The sequence below is a fragment of the Ursus maritimus genome, unplaced genomic scaffold (genome assembly GCF_017311325.1).
Source record: "Ursus maritimus isolate PB19 unplaced genomic scaffold, ASM1731132v1 scaffold_23, whole genome shotgun sequence".
Classification (NCBI taxonomy): Eukaryota; Metazoa; Chordata; class Mammalia; order Carnivora; family Ursidae; genus Ursus; species Ursus maritimus.
In genome coordinates this window covers 20,810,366-20,828,051 of record NW_024424786.1, presented here as the reverse complement: position 1 = coordinate 20,828,051, position 17,686 = coordinate 20,810,366, and the positions used below count along the sequence as shown (strand labels likewise).

At 46.5% G+C, this 17,686-nt stretch overlaps 1 long non-coding RNA gene across 2 annotated transcripts; it reads left to right on the top strand.

The window, feature by feature from the left end:
* The first annotated feature begins 10,058 nt into the window (after positions 1-10,058).
* LOC121104759 lies at positions 10,059-17,661 on the top strand. Of its 2 annotated transcripts, XR_005837085.1 has the most exons (4): positions 10,059-10,515; positions 11,151-11,388; positions 15,034-15,125; positions 16,428-17,661. It is a non-coding gene; the product is annotated as an uncharacterized LOC121104759 (long non-coding RNA). The 2 variants fall into 2 exon arrangements; XR_005837084.1 differs by lacking the exon at positions 11,151-11,388.
* Positions 17,662-17,686: the final 25 nt, after the last annotated feature.

Sequence of the window (17,686 nt, the reverse complement as noted above, 5' to 3'; positions counted from 1 at the left end):
AGCTCCCACCTCACTCAGAAGAGAAGCCCAAAGCCCTTAGACGGGCCTAGGAGGCCTCGTGATCTTAGACTCCCATCTCTGCTCTGGTCTTTGCTCACTCCCCTCCTGTTCCACTGGCCTCCCCGCTGTTCGTCTTATCTCAGGCTCCCTCTGCACAGGGCACCTTTCTCCCAGACACCCACATGGCCACTGGTCCTCTCCTTTGGGTCTCTCACCTTTGGGTGAGAACTTCTCTGACCACCCTCCACACACACCAAAACCTTACCCATGGCACCCATTTCCCACACCCCCTGCCTAATTTTTCTCCATGGTATCTGCTCATTTTTGTGTGTATTTTCTTTCTCTACCAGAACAGGACCTTTTCTCTTTTGTTCACTGCTGTATCTGCAGGGCCGAGAACAATACCCGAGTTGCGGTACGTGCTTCATAAATACTGTCCAGTGAAGGAATGCATGAATTTCTGATCCACATTCGCCCTCCGATCGCACGATGAGTATTGTTCCCGGACCCAGCGTTTCAGCATTCTTAACCATAAAGTGAGGGAGGACAAGCTTTGGTGGTTTTATTTGAAGGTAGTGTTTTTTAAAGACCTTACAAAGACATTACACTTAAAAAAAGAATCTGTGAAGATCCATTCAATTTTTTCCATTGTGACGGACTCATTTGGTGAGAACAAGAAGTCCACGCCGTGGGGAATGTGGATGGGGGAGTGATGTCGGAAACAAGGAGGGGAGGAACATTTTGTCATTTATTAAAATGAGTGTTACCCCTTGAATTTCATTTCCTTAAATAAACCATCTGTTTTCAGTAGAGCATACAGACAGGTGCACAAACTTTAAGTGAGTTATTGAGGAATTACTGCAAAGAGAACGCACCCTTGTACCCACCTCCCTGGTCACGAACTAGGATATTACCAGCACCCAGAGTTCACCTCACACCCCTTCCTGCTACTGCCCTCTCCTTTAAGAGGATCACTATTCTAACTGGTAACACCACAAATGAATTCTGCTAGGTTTTGAACTGTATATGAATGGACTCAGACAGTATGTAGTCTTCTGCAAATAGCTTCTTTCATTCTACACTGTATGTGTGAGATTTATAAGCATCGAGGGTAGCGGTGGTTAATTTATTTTCATTGTGTGTATTCCATTCTGTGACTACACCAGTGTCCTTATTTGTTCTGCTTTTGATGCACGTCTGGGTTGTTTCTATCTTGAGGGTATTATGAACAATGTCACAAAGAACATTTTTGTGCAGGTCTTTGATGAACTCTCATTTCTGCCAGATAAATATCCGGGAATAGATTGGGCAGGTTTTGGACACACTATGTTTACATTTAGCAGATATGTCAAACTTTCCCCTAACTGGCTGTATCATTTTAAATTCCCACTGGCAATGTTTGTTTTCTAGTTGCCCCACATCCTCCCCAACACTGGCATTGTTCATCCTTTTAATTATTTTCACTCTCGTGGGTGTTTAGTGATATCTCAATATAATTTTCATTCTTCTTTCCCTGATGACTAGCTGAGCGCCATTTCATGCGTTCATCGGCCATCCTATTTTTGTGAGGGACCTACTCAGGTCTTTTGTTTATTTTCAAATGAGGTATCTTTCTTTTCTCTTGTAAGCATTCTTGATATACTCTAAATTTGAGCCTTTTATCAGTTAACAGAGTATCCTTCCCACTCTGTAACTTGACTTTTTTTTTTTTACCTTCTTAATGGTATCTTTGGATGAACTAAGATTTTTTTTTTTTTGAAGATTTTATTTATTTATTTAACAGAGAGAGACAGCCAGCGAGAGAGGGAACAAAGCAGGGGAGTGGGAGAGGAAGAAGCAGGCTCCCAGCGGAGGAGCCCGATGTGGGGCTCGATCCCGGTACGCCTGGATCACGCCCTGAGCCGAAGGCAGACGCTTAACGACTATGCCACCCAGGCGCCCCTGAACTAAGATTTTTAACTTTAATAAATTTCAATATATAAATATTCTTCTTCATGGCTAGTATTTTTTTATGTCCGATTTATGGGCATTTAAGAGCTATTCTCCTATGTTACCCACTAGAAGCTTTCATCTACAATCTACAGACCACAGAGGACTGATTTTTTCCCAGGTATGAGGCAAGAGTTGAGTTTTATTCTTATTTCTCCATTCGGCTCTCCATCTGATGCAGGACCATTTATTGATAGTCCTGTCCTCTCTCCACTGTTCTGAGGTGCTACCTTTTTCATAAATCAAGTGCCTGTACGTGCATGGCTCTGTTTCTAGACTCTGTTCCGCCCACTTGTCTATTGTCATGCCAATGCCGTACCGTCCTCAGTACTGTTGCTTTATAAAAAATCTTGGTATCTAGCTGAGTAAGTCCTCCAGCTTTGTTCTTCTTTGAGGTGGTCTTGGCTACTCTTGGCTCTTTGTATCCCTACCTTACTTTTACATGGGGTAGAAAGCATTTTTTAAAGTAAAATGTCTTTCCATTTTGATGAAGCCTCCCATCGCCCAAGGCACCAGCTCTGAGCTGCCATCCTAAGGTCTATCCCACACTTCATTCCCCAAGTCACTTCTAGTGCGGTCTTCACTGCCGTGTCAGGCACGGCCCGGGCCATCCTTACTTCCCCTCCTTCCTTCTTATCCAAAGGGCCCTGTCCTGTTGCGCGGTGGAGCCGTGCTCCACAATGTTCTGCAAGCTTCTGCTAGTGATACTACTCTATTACTTCTAATAATAAGTGTTCTTCCGATTATGTCAGGCACTGTGCTCAGTGCTTTGCACGCATCATCTTAGTTAATCCTTCCTCTCACGGATCCTTCTTCCCCCACTTACCGTTCCTTCTCTGTCAGCTTCAACGTCTCCACAGGACGTAGTTTTTCTGAGCTAGAAGGAATCCAAGAGATATTTGATTTGACAAACGAGGAAATTAATGCCCAGGGAGAGAACTGATTTCCCTAGGGCCTCCTTAGCTGTGAAAGGACTAGAATTTAGGTCTCTGGCATCCCAGTCACTATGCTTCTCCCACACACACACGTTTTCCAGCTCTAGCGCCCAGCAAGCAGACTGCCAGGCTCTTACCCACTTTACTTCTTCCCCATTTCCATTTAAATTTCTTCAAAGACTTGTCTATGATGTTAGCTATTTCCACTTCCTCATCTCCCCCTGTCTCCTCGACCCACTCCACTCCTGCTTCCTCATGGAAACTGCTCTCATCAAGGCCACCTGCCACTTCAGTGGCGCCTAACCCAATGGTCTCCTCTCTCTCACACATTACTAGACCCCTCAGCTAGTTTTGACCCACCCGATTGTTCCCATTTTTCTTGTGACATTCTCCCCTTCTTGAGCCTCAGATTTTCTTCTACCTCACTGACTATTCTTTCTCAATTCTCCTCAGCTGGACCCACCTCCTCCCCTGAACATGAAGCTTCGGAGGGCCTCAGGTTTGCTCTTTGACCCATATTTCTATCACACTCTCTCTCAATGTGACTGCATTACTCCTATGGTCCCAAATACTATGCACTTCTGATGTTTCGCGAGTTAGTAGTTCCAATCCTGGCTTCCTTCCTGAGTTCTAGACTTTTAACTTCTTAATTGACATCTCCATTTGGATGTTGTCTTAATTGAGTCCTCCATAAAACAGAGCCCAAGGGAACGATTAAGATTCTGACAGTTTAATTGAGAGGTGCAAGTCCTTAGGTATTGGGTGTAGGAGAAAAAAGGAGAAGAGGCAAAGGTGTGATGTGATGTGATGAGCTGTGTTACCATCCTGGTTTCCACCTCAGAACGCTGCCAAGAGACCCAGCAGGTCACTCGGGGGTTGTGTTCACTCAGCATAGGGGACTTCTCTGGAAGAGGTGTCTGAAGATATTGTACCCTTGAGTAGTCCATAGGAGAGGGAAAAATGAAGACTTTGACGGGTTCCTTTTTAGCTCCCATTTCCCCTTGTTTATGGTTCACCTTCAGGTTGCTAACTCCATACTTCCGGTATGCATAACCTAAACCCTTGCTGGCATGCAGGAAGACGCCCTACAGGGTGATACACCTTTCAAGTCTGGACGTGGGAGAGTGACACAGAGCTGATGGAGCACTGGGGGAACTGAGGAAAAGAAGGAGCCCGCGCAATGTTTGTGGCCCAATGTACCACATCAGACATATTGAAATGAGCATGACCAAACCAAACTCTGATTTCTTTCTTCCAACCAAACCTAGTCCCTCCTTCCTCATAGGCTTTCTCATCCCAGCAAGGGGTGCCATTGTCTCCATTTGCTAAACCTTAGTTAAGGAAACCATCACCAAAATGGCCCATGAAGTGGTTGCCTCACTTCTATTCTTGCTTCCTTTCGATGTATTCTTTACGCTGCAAGAGTGACCTTTCTAGAGGTAAGACAGCAATGCTCTTCTCCCCAGTTCTAGGGCTCTGTTCCATCATTTAGCTCTCAGATCAAAACACTTACTAGGAAAGGCTTTTCCTGACTTTCCTATCGAAAGAGTCTCCCTCCCCTAACACTGTCTGCATTACCTTGTTCTGCTTCCTTAGTACTTACCACTGCATAAAATGATCTCGTTTAACATAAGTTCCATTCAGGTCAGACAGAGTCTATTATCTCTCTCCCTGTATCCACAGCACCTAGTACAGTCCTGGGTACATAGGAGGGGCACCATTCAAGTTCATTGAAAGAATGAGTGACCTAATAAACAGTAGGTGAACTGAAGACCTAACTGTGTGGCAAGGAACACATCCGTTTGCCTGACTTCTCATCCGGTTAAGTCTTTCTATGACTAGAAATTCCTTTGAGCAGAGAATATGGGAAAGTTGAAGAGCATTATTTAGGTCTTGCTAGAGTTCAAGGTGAGTCTGGGGATAGTTAACAGTCTTTCTCCTGTGTCCTTTTGTTTAAATTAAGCTTCTATTGGGAGATAATCATAGATTCACATCCAGTTTTAAGAAAAGATTCAGAGAGTTCTCTCACACTCAGACTCAGTTTCTTCCAGGGGTCCACCTCACAAAAACTATGGCATAATATCACAACCAGGATAGTGACACTGATACAGTCCGGACACAGAAGACTTCCATCACTGTAAGGATTCTGAATATTATATTTGTATAGCCACAGCTACTTACCTCCTGGCCCAACCACTTCTTTAACCCCTGGCAGCTCCTAATGTATTCCCTATTTCTACTATTTTGTTATTTCAAGAAAATTACATAAATAGAATCACACGGTATATAATCTTTGGGGATTGGATTTTTTCACTCAACATGCTTCTGTGGAGATTCATCCAAGTTGTTGCTTGTGTCAACATAAGCATATCTCATTTATTGTTGTTTTTGTTGTTGTTGTTGTTACAGATTGAAAGCTTGTGACAACCCTGCCTTGAGTAAGACTATTGGCGCCATTGTTCCCACAGCATTGGCTCACTTCATGTCTCTGTGTCTTATTGTGGTATTTCTCACAATATTTCCATCTTTTTCGTTATTGTCATATTGAACCGCTGCCATCTCAGGATAAAACTTGAATGGATGGGGAGTTGCTTCTTACGGACGAGCAAAGAAAGTGGTCTCGAGATGGAACCTGCTGTTAGGGAAGATGCTGTGGAGATTGTTGAAATGACACACAGGACGTAGAATGTTACATAAACCCAGTTGGTAAGGCAACGGCAGAGTTTGAAAGAAGTTGAACCGTGGGTAAAATGCTATCAGACAGCATCACATGCTATGGAGAAATCGTTTGTGAAAGGAAGTGTCAATGGATGCAGTAAAATTCTGTTATTTTCTTAAAGAAACTGCCACAGCCACCCCAACCTTCAGCACCCGCCATCTTGCTCAGTCAGCAGCAAGGCGTCCTCCACCAGCAAAAAGATTTTGACTTGCTGAAAGCTCAGATGATAACTAGGACTTTTTTAGCAATATGTTATCTTGTAATTAAGGTATATACATTGGTTTTTCAGACATAATGCTACTGCATATTTAATAGACTACAGTGTAGTATAAACACAACTTTCATATGCAATGGGGAAGCCAAAATATTCATTTGACTCCCTTTGAGGCAAGCCTGCCATTAGTTCCTTTTTTAGTGCTAAGTAATATTCCATGATGTGGTTATGCCACAGTTGGTTTAACCATTCACCCATTGAAACACATCTGGGTTGTTCTCAATTTGCGGATACGAGCAATAAAGCTGCTATAAACACTGGAGCACAGGTTTTTGTGTGAAAGTTAATTTGTCATTTCACGGGGATAAATAGGTGTGAGTGCAATTGCTGGGTGGCACGGCAGTTGCATATTTACTTCTTAAGAACCGGCCAAGCTGCTTTCCAGAGTGGCCGTACCATTTTGCACTCCACCGGCAGTGTACGGGTGATCGCGTTTCTCCACATTCTCACAGCACTTGGCAACATCGGGGGGTATTCCTTAGAATCTGCTAGAGTTCGGGGGTTCACTAACCAACCTTTTTTCTGCCCTATTTTTCTAAAAAGGTTCTGTCCTGAGTTTGGCTCAGTTGGAGAATAATGATAAAAGCCAATAGTCATCTAGATAGAACAGGCCACCAGGCATTTTCCTTTAAGAGAGGATGACAGGAAAGGAAACTTACACATTTCCTGGCCTCTCCAGTCCATTTCGAATAACATCAGAAATGATGACCATCGCTTGAGGCTTTGGAGGAGTTGTCTTGGGGCCAGATTTCCATCAAGACCTTGATAAGCCATAGGAAGTCACGCACTTGGGCCAAATCAAGCGGGTAGAGGACACCTTGCCAAGTCCTGTAGAGATTCCACGCAGAGAGCTCTGTGCACGGCCGCAGCAACAGCAGAAGGGTGTGGTACTTTGCCTGAGTCCCCCCTGGATTAACGGCTGCTTCTGAGAAGGGAAGACTGCACTGTCCTCGTTGGGACGGGGGCCGTGCCGGGATCTTCTCTTTGGGGGCTCGACAAGACAAAACTGAGAAGTACGAAAGTCAGCTGTCTGCTCCTGTCATGATTGCCCCAGTGTCATACTTTGGTTTTCTCAGAGACCCGGCACCCCTTAGCCCTGCCTTGCCCTGCCTTCCTCCCACCTCCTCAAAGTCATCTAACACCTTAACTCTTTGTATTTTATTCAGTGCATACTTATATAATGGTTCCAATATTTCAGGCATCATTTTATATGTATTAGCTCCATTAAAACTCTTAGTGATTCATAAGGTAGGAATCATTAACGTCCCAATGTCACAGATGAGGGAACTTAGATACAAAGGAGTCGGGTAACTTGCCCAAGGTCACAAAGTTCGTAAATGACAAAAGTGAGATTCAAACTCAGGCAGCCCGGTTCCAGAATCCACGTTCTTAATCACTAGATTATGATGACTGTCTATTATTGACAAATACGCTTTGAACAATTCTCTTTTTCAAGGCCATTGGTATTTCAGTAAAGGTGGGGGTGCCTGGCATTTTCAGTCGTAGAGCATGTGACTCTTGATCTCAGGGTCGTGAGTTCAAGTCCCACATTGGGCATGGAGTCTAGTTAAAATAAAGATTAAAAAATAATAATAATAAATAATTAGGTTGGGTATTTCAGTAAGGAAAAAAGCCTTCTGCCAAAGGAATGAAACATTGAGATGTGGGACTTCAGACAGCGAGTTAAAGAGACATCTGGGGGCACCACTGCCTTCCAGGTGCTTTTTATCCAGATCATAACCTGTCACCCAGACTAAGGCATGTACAGGACTCCCACAAGGAAGAATTTACTGCATCTTACAGCATTATCTCGTGGAGGTTATTTCAAAGAACAACAACTAACATGTAAGTGGCGTTATATGTGCCAGAAACTGGGCTGGGAGCTGTAGGCACATTGCAGCAACAGCGGTGCGGCTCGCAGGATATTCATTCCCTTTCGGAGGTGAGAAAATTGAAGCATCGAGTGGTGAGTGGCCGAGGAATTTGATTGAAGCCACGCAACTTGCAAGGGCAGTCCTAGCTATGTCTGTCTGCACCCAGTCCTAGTTCCGTCTGGTCTCCTCCTGCTACACCAAAATGACTAAAAAGTTAAAGCTTCTAGTTTTGTGTTCCTTATTTTTGGCCAGTGTGTCAATTTTGGCAAATGAAGGTAAGAATAAAACCTTCCATTTCCCTACCGTTGAATCGGTTACTCCCCCAGGTTTTCACATCGTAGAACAGGGCACCCCCCTTAGCCTAGGTACTCAGAAAAGAAACCCAGCCCTTGGCATTTGTGACTCCCTTATCCTACCTCCTTTCTGCACTTTACCAGCAAGTTCTGTCAATTCTATCTCCAAAATGCATCCTGAGTCCATCTCCTTCTGTCCATATCCACCAGCAGCCTGTGAGTCCAGGCTGGCTACCACCATCCATTGCCTCAACAGCGCCTCCCGAGCACACCCCACTTCTCCTGCAAGCTACCTCCACGTGGAAAATGTGGTCTTCTTAAGCATTTCATCTTGTTCCTCTCTTGCTTACTATGCCTTCAACTGGATTCGATGCCACGTTCCTGCTCTCTAACTAACCCCAGCCACAGCAGAAGAGGCCACGCTCCTCCATACGCGGGGCCCTTCACCCATGCCAGGATGGTCTCCTCCCCCTCTTCCCGTGGCTGCCACTTCCTCACAAGGTCCCACTGAATCTGCATTAGACATCCTCCCTCCGCTAAGATTAAATGTATCAATCCATCCACCGGAAGTCTCAGACCAGCACCTGGCATACAGTAGGCACTCAGTTAACCTTAGTTCTTGTTACTGCTTTGAACATTGTTCTGGTAGATACTCTAAAAAGGCGGGCAGAGCTGATGAGCTAAATGAAGTAGGAAAGAGGAATAACGTCAGTATCTGGGCCCCCAGGAGTTGCTAAGAGAAGAAGGTGAGATGTTTTTAGAGGAAAAAGAACGTGGGCTTATAAATTCTTCTCTCCGCCTTAAAATAGGAGTTATTACTCCTATTGCCATGCACACAATTACTTGGTGCCTAACGGAAACACAGAAACAATAGCAACGTAAACTGTATTTTGAGAAAATACAAGAGTACTTTGTGTATTGTTAAAGGCAGTACCTAGACTTGGCTGCTTTTCTTATATAAATCTCACCCTGGCTCTTATAATCCCGCATCACATGGTTTTCTATTACTTAGCCAAAAGTACCTAAAACAAAGTTTGTCCTCTTTTTGATTTTCCAGTATGCTTGCTAGCAATCCAGAAATAACTTCCAGAGACATGAGAAGAGGGGAAAGAGCGAAAAAAAATTGGGTTGAAATGACCTCTGAAATGAATCATTAGGCTTTGTTCAATTAAGAACTGCTTTTTAACGGAGAGAGCCGGGGACGGTGCAGAGACCTCACACCTGACAGGTGGCAAGGCTGGCCTCTTCTTGGGCAGACGGTGCTCTGGTTTACGCACAAAGATGTCTGTCGAGGCACTCCTTGTGATACTTCATGTCCAATGCCAGGGCCTGCTTCCGTATTATAAAGCCATTACAATGACACTGGCCAAGAAATTCCAAAACACGGGGAACGCCTCACATTACAATTAAGTGCATAGAGGAGGTCTGTGAATGGCGTGCATGAACCCCCATCGTCGCGGTAGCTGTCCTTGTGACACTTTTCCTTCACTTGGGGCATCGTTCCCATGTGCAAGCAGATAGGACAGGAAAGGAGTCAGGGTCAGCACCATGCCATCGACCCCTAAGCTTTTCCTCCTGATCTAAAAGCCAGGATTGGAGATACGCGGAAATATTAATATAGCGCATCGTTGCAGACTTTTCTTCTTTGTTCCTCTGTATTTTGCAAATGTTCTACTTTAAAAAAAAACACTTTTGTTCTCTTTTAAAGTTTCCCTGGAAACTTCCAAAAGGCAGCTGTTGTGGTCTCACGTCATCCCCTCTTCCCCCCGCCAACGCGTAAATAAAGCAACATCGCTATGCCCCTCATTTATAACAGGCTAAACTTCCCCCCGTAAGCTGATACTCTGACCAGAAGTCTGTGGGTGGGACGGGTGTTGTGTTTTTTTTGTCGTAGCTTCTTTTGGCTGATAAACTAGTACTTAAGTGTTTCCCTTTTCCAAACCCCCAAATGACAAGTGTCTTTGTGGTGAAGTGGCAGCCCAACCGTCATTGCCAACATGAACGGTCCTGGGGACACTTATTTTTAGTTTGCTGTTTAAACAACGGTTAGGCTGGGCAACCGGGGGCCTCGAGGCCCAAACTTCTATGATCCAGAGCGTGGAGCTATTAAAGAGGAAGCAAGGCGAGGCGGGTAGCCCTCCTCAGGAGGGCCCGAGCACCGGCTGTCTAGGTGGGCCAGAGAGACAGGGCAGAGAAGATTGTCATCCACTGTTCACATGGGCGAATTTCATCAAGGGTGCTGTGAAACAGAAACATGTCGACTCCATTTGGCCGAATACAAATCGAGGAAGCCTCGGGAAACTAATTATAGTGACGAGGCTGATGATAAAAAGCAGAGACCGTAGGAGACCTCCGCGCCATGGCCTGCTCAGCATCCCGTTCACCGTCCTTACAAAGCCTGAAGCAAGGTGTCTCAGCTCCTGCGGGTCAGGTGGGTGCCATGGTACCAAACGAACTCTCCCCAGGGAAGAGGAATCCTGAGTAAAGTGACACAAGGGACCTCTGGCTAATGGGGAGTCCGTTCATTTCTCCGACCCAAGTTTCCCAGCTTCCTGCCCTGTACGAAGCCAGAGTCTTTAGCCTTTTATTTGACTCTGTGAGCTACTCCGTGGCTTTCTAAAATGTATGTATGTGTGGTTTGATACGCGTGTGTGTATTTTTTAATTTATTTTTTTATTAAATTAGCCAAAGTTGGTTTTCCTATGCTTGGAACGAAAGAACTCTCCCTCAAATGAGAACCTCAAATATTTTACTGTATATGTAAATCTCTGTCTGGCTCTGGACAGAAGGTCAATTTCTCCCTCCACTTCCTCCACCCCAACATCCCAGCCCAAATACTTTCCACTTAGAGAAAAATGAGTCCTCCCCCTTCAACCGGAGCTGTGACCCACTGGGTTTTATGAAAGCCTTGGTGATTTTCCCCCTTCCTTTTTCTATGAATGTAAGCTTCTTACTATTTCCTAATCAGGGGCAGCCCAGCAACTCTTCTCAAAAGAACCCTTCAGATAGGAGAGGGAAGGAGAGTCTGCCCCCCCCCCCCCACAGTCTCTCGTATTGCTGCTGTAGGATCTGGCTTTGCTCGTCCTACGGTCCTTGAGCTGGAAAGCAGCCTCTGGCATTGACCTCAGAGATCGACCACCTCTGGCTAAAGCGCCTCGGACTCCATGAGAGAGGTGTTGGACATCAACAAGCGGTGCTCTCAGCAACACGGGGCCCTGTCACAGGCCGTGCAGAAAGAACTAGCCCCACCCACCCCAACAGCCTCTGGCTCCTCCGTCACAGTACCTGAAGCGGCAACATCAGTGTAAGTGGTGCGAGATGGGCAATGACCCCCTCCCGCCGCCAGGGCCACTGCTGCTATTCCCTTGCCCAGCCTGGGCAAGATCTCCCATGTCCGTAGGATAGATTGATGTTTCAAGGCCTCTCTTACTTAATTTGGTGCATCTCAAGATCCCATAAGGAAGGAAAAGCCAGCAACCTTGGTCCCATTTTATGGGTATGGAAACTGAAGTAAGTGCTGGTATGTCACGTTCCATCTTGTAGGATTATTACTGACAATAACAACGGTGGTCATAGGTGTCGAGTTATCAGACCTCTTTCCCAGAATCTCTTTAGAGCACAACAGAAACAAGAGCAGTTCCTATTTACCGAGTGCCCCCTATGGGCTTCAAATTTATTGAAGTAGATGCAACTGTCCTTGTTTTCAAGATAAAGGAACTGGGGCTCAGGAAGATTAAGTAATCTGCCTACAACCACATAATCGGTAAGTGGTTGAGTCAGCCGAGGGACTCAAGCAGTCTGACTCCAAGTCATACCCCAGACTAGAAAGTCACATGCCTGTTAGTCCATTTTTAAAGAAAAAAAAATCCATTAGAGTCCATTGGCCAGACCCTCAGGCTTTGTTCTGTTCTAATCTGACCCCCATTTGTAACACTTGCTCGTATGAGAGTAAACATCTCAGACCCACCACGGGCAGAAGTGGCTCTTCACAAATATTTTCAGCTCAGAGTGAAAAGGTGTAAGAACTCAAAGGAGAAGATGTCCAAGTCTATCCCCTAGACCCAGATGGCTTACAGGACTTGGGTAAACACTCAGCTCAAAAATGCTAACAAAGTTCCCGGCCTTGGCTGTTTACCTCAGCCTGTGTGTGCCAGGCCACCAGAAGTAGCAGCCTGGAAAATGTCAAGGATCTAATCAGTTCATGCTGGAACCAAACCCGACTTCCTTCTGCAGTGTGTGTTTCTGCCATGTCGGTCTGCCCAGCCCAGCAGACACCCAACTGTGACAGGAAGCCCAATGTTAGCCTAGGCTAACAACATGTTCTCTTCAAAGTGGTGTTCAGAGACTGGAAGGGAGGGCAGGTAGGAGAAGATCTTATGAGTAACATAAGATCAAAGGTTTGATAAGACTTGGTATCATTCAAATGACACCCACAGACGTGGGAAAGGTATTTTGCTCACATAGGCAACCCAGGGCAAGCTGGTAAGTGCCGGGAAGTTGGTCATCGGCAGCTCTACCGTCTCTCAATGCCCCTTCTTCTCTTAGAAAGTCTTCAGACACTCACTGCTCTCAACTACCATTCCTCCCCAGAACCAGGGCCTCTCCAGTGTCTTCCACACAATGCTGTTCTGCCTGGTCAGCCCCTGGGCTGGGTTTTATAACAAGGGATCTTAAAGTGTGTTTCCCCCATAGCTGTTCATTCCTTCAAAGTACTAGCGACTAAACCAAAGCTGATAAGCTAATTCATGATTAATATGCTATTGGGTGAGAGTAACTTAATCAAGACTTTCAGGGAACTTTGGAAATTTACCCTAATAATAACTAACGGAATTTTCTGGCATTCCGGGAGGCTGGTGTGGTAGGGCTGTTTGGTGCTTCTTTTATGCAGTTGTCTTGTCCTTTCAGACAGGGTCATGTGACAACGGCCTGTGGGTCACATATGGACTAAGGCATTTAATTCTTAGTGAGAGAACTTCCAGCATGCTTTCCCTCTGCTGTGGGAACTGTGAGTCATTTGTCGAAATGGAGGTGTCATGAGAGTAAAGCAGACTGGATCCCGGAGGTACCATGCGATGTCCCAGAGAACCACCCAGACCTATAATGGACTTTGGGTGAAAGTAATTAACCTCCTTCATGTTAATCTACTAATATCTTTGTGTTATTTGTTACAGCAACGTAGTCTAGCATATCCTGACTGCTACAGCCCGTAACTCTTGACCACTTTCAAATCATAATCCATAGTTCGGTTCCTATCTGTCATTAAGGAAGACACGTGTCGGGGCACCTGGGTGACTCAGTCGGTTAAGTGGCTGACTCTTGATTTTGGCTCAGGTCATGATCTCGGGGTCCTAGGATTGAGCCCCATGTCAGGCTCCACGCTCAGCAGGGAGTCTGCTTCAGGATTCTCTCTCGCCCTCTGCCCCTCCCCTTGCTTGCTCATGCATGCACGCTCTCTCTCTAAAATAAATAAGTACCTCTTTAAAAAGAAAGAAAGAAAGTTGTGTGTCTCTTACCTGTGTGACTTTGGACAATCTATGCTCCTTTGGCAGAATGAGTCTCCATATTCTGTGTGGGACGGGATGGCTGGTCTTTTGCAGGTGGAGGATTTTAGCCAAATGGGCAATCCAAAGTCGCATGGTACCTGTTCTTGAAAGATGACTACTGTGTGTTAGGGCATGGTGATTTGTCCCAAAACAAACAGACATGCTTAACCCAAGCCAAATACTTTTGCCTCGTTGTCTCTGTGAACAGGAGGATCAAGGTCCCAGGTTGATAGGACGCAAGCACGTTTTCAGGAGGCTTGAGATTATACCGAAAGGCCACACGATACCCCATTCCCCTCTAAATCGGCCATTCTCGTACCCCTCAGCTTCGATATTTGTCAGCCTAGAGCTCCTCAACACAGCATCAGGCAGATTTTCTCAAAGTTTACTTAGAAGTTAAATGAGAAATTCCCAGTTGAGAGGGTCGCATCTTCTAAAACAGTATCTCTCAGCCCTTTTCACGAGGACTCCTTTGCAGTGAAAAACTTTCCCTCGATGTGAGCGCGCGCGTGCGCGTGGAACTCATGCTGTCCAGTGATCTAAAAATGCACTATTTAAAAAAGTAAGTTTTAGTGTATTGTATTCATGTATTTGAAAAACAGCACATATATTATTCAAAATACGTAAACATACGATGTATTCAGGCCACAGCACGTGTGTGTGTTTGCCGAGCCCCGGCAATAACTCCGAGGCTCCCCAGGGGCTAGTCACGCCCAGGCACTGGGAGCTGTAGACTTCGGAATCTAAGAGAACGGTGCCATCTGTATTTGGTTCGCATTGTGTCCTCCTTCCCCCACCCCCCAGCCTCCAGTTCTCTGGGGAGGAGATGCTAAGACAGAGTTAGGCGTGCATAAGGTTTGGGGGGCGAGTAGCACCTGTGAGAAAATGTGGGGAAGCAGGCATGGTGGTGAGGACGCCACCGGCTCGGGACACTGTCTCTGTTGGCCCCAGAGCAAGATCACCTGTTGGCTCCAAGTCATTCTTGGGCGGAAACGGCCAGGTCTCTATTCCACGGCCCTGTTCATCTATTGACTGGGGCCACTCAGAACGGAGTGTGGCTTTGGCTCCAACGTTGCTCACAGAGGAGGCTGTGAGCCAGCTACCATCCCAGTAGCTGGGCAGGGAGCCCTTTCTGGAAGGGGGATCTGGGTAGTGTCTCTGTATCTGCCACACCCCACCTTCCCCCCTCATTCTGTGAGGCAATTTTGCCACTCACGGTTATTCGTGAAGACAACGTAGCTCTATAAATGACAGTGCGAACTGCCCTTGGGAAATAGGCCATCTCTACACCAGCAAAATTAGAAAAGAAATCATAAGCACATGTAAGCATAGTTGAATCAGCAAAAAGGCGAGGTGCCCCCAGGATATGGGACTGCATTTTGTTTAAGCAGAATCTCCTTCTGCAGAGGGAGCTCCTTGCAAATCTGAAAGAAGATCAGAGAAATGCTTGCTACAGAGCTGGTCACCCTCTGCAATGAACTTGAACACTCGTGAGTCCGTGAGTACTGACTGCTTGCTTGGGGGAAGTCCCTGTGGCTAAGAGACAAAGCAGTCATGGGACGGTGGGAAGCGGCCTGGGGAAGGCGCCTCAGGAGGGAGTCTAAGTGTCCATCCCTTCACCTAGCCTGGGCTCGGAGGGGGTGTTTAGCACATGGCATGAAGAACAGACTGAGAGGGGGGGACCCAGCTAGTGGGAACTATCTACCACATCAAACCTGAGAATGTGGGGCCATGTCCTGTTAGTCCAGTTTCAAACATGGAACCCTTGGCCTCCAAAGATTCATCTTCCAGAAACTACCATGGTGGTTTCCAAGTGAGAGTTTATGCAGATCAAGGAGAGCAGAGGGCAGATGGAATAAAAGGAAGGCTGGGCCATCCCCTGCCCTTGCCTCCAGCCTCCTTCAGAGGAGGGGTCCCATCCTTATCTGTTGTACACGTTAGGATTTCGTGTAAGGTGACATTTAAGAAAAGATTCCTTAATGAAAATAAATGAGTCAGATAACTATGGTTTCCTTGGCCTTCCCTGAAACTTACTGAGATAGAACCTCCCAGGAATTGTACTTCCAAAATGTTGCTCAAGGTACCTCCTGATAGGATGGAGAGCTGGATGACAGATGACATAGACAGATGATAGATAGACAGATAGACAGAATACATTTGCCAATATACTCATGTACAATGCACATTGTACCAGACATACACAAGTAGAAACATGTTTTTTAAAGATTTATTTATTTGACAGAGAGCGAGACAGCCAGCGAGAGAGGGAACACAAGCAGGGGGAGTGGGAGAGGAAGAAGCAGGCTCCCAGCGGAGGAGCCCAATGTGGGGCTCAATCCCAGGACCCCGGGATCACGCCCTGAGCCAAAGGCAGACTCTTAATGACTGAACCACCCAGGCGCCCCACAAGTAGAAAATTTAAAAGAAATGTAATATAGGTTCTAGTATTTTCGTCTTGCCCCCAAGGGATCATCCTGATTTCCCCTGATGCAGGCACACCTTACACTGGAGCATTCTCCCAGTCTTGTCTGTGACAGCAAGAACGTGTGGGAAATGAGGGGGTGACCTACCACCGCTTCCAGAGGTGAATCCAACCCACTCTTTTCAATAGCCTCTGAGCCACTGAGATAGTGAGTGGTACCCTCCATTCTAGCCCATTCCTTCCTCCGTTTCAAGGCTCGGGCCTGGGGGTAGATAGAGTACGTAGTGACTGTAGTTGATGACTACAAGGTGGGAAAAGGGGACATGTCTTTTCCCAAACCACATGGATTCCTCCTCCCTCTTCCCTTTGAGCACACAGGAAATCCAATTTAAGCAAAGTGGATATTTCAAAACTGAGCTCTATTCAATCACCCATGTTTAGAAGAGTGAGCGGAGCTGCTGACACGTTCGTTGCTGGAACGCCCTGCCGCTCCACTCCGAACATCAATCACAGACATGCAGACGCCGACAGCCGGGACGACACCTCGAGAAGGGCCAGGGTGAGGGGCATCGTCGCGGGGCAAGGGGGTTGGATCTCAATGGAGCGGAGATTGCAAGGCCTGAGCAGGCAAAGGCCAGGCTCACCAGCACCCCGGGGACGGAGGGGGCGTGAGACCGGCACCAGCTTCTATTTCAGATACTGATAAATAAAGGACCATTTCCAGGTAGGCTATGTTTGGCCAAACCCTAAACTTGGACATTAAGTATAGCCCTGAGGTTCCCAAGACCACATTGCTCTAAACCACAATTATTCCACACACGTTGGATTGAAATGAAATTAAAATTAGAAGCATGAAGAAAATGAAATAAACGCCTGTGGGTTTCCCACACAACCTGCGAATCTCCCTTCACTATCAGGACAACGCAGGAGTTCTGCTTCTGTTTTGACAGCTCTTTCCACCTCGGGCACCCGTTTTCACTACTATTTCCCCAATGTGTTTCCCCCCCTCCCCGTTTTGTTCATTCACAGTCTCCCCACCCCACCCCCCAGCTTTCCCTCCAAATTCCCGGGTGCCAGTCTGCTTTTCCAGCTCCGCCTCCAGATCCATGTACAGCTTTGCCCCGAAGCCTCCCCAGTGAGCAATATCACTTTCTGGGGAGAGTAAGCACTGACTCATCGCCTCCCGCTCACCACAGTTTCCAAAACAGTCTTATTTCACCCTTGTCTCTACCCAGATCTCCGTGAGTCTGGGCCACCACGTACGTAAACAGACTCCTAATGGGGGATTCCCTGCTCCCCTTCCAACACTCTCTCACTCCCCATCCCTCCTCTGATCACCATCCTCCCAAAAGTCTGAAGAGAGCAGAGCTTAAGGAACCGGGACCCTTCAGGGTCCATCCTTCTCTGCATCTCAGACTTTCGGTCCACAGAGGAAAACACCCTTCTGAGGTTAAAATAAGACTCTCAGATCCTCAGAGAATATGGCACCGTGAAGACAAGACGGTGGCCCAGTAAGTTCCGCCTTAGCGTCACCCCCTGGGAAGGAACAGTATAACCCAAAGATGAGCCCTGATTTTCTCTGAAGCGGGTAACTATGTGAATTTGACTCTTGTTCTCCCAGCCCCCGTGAGGCATAG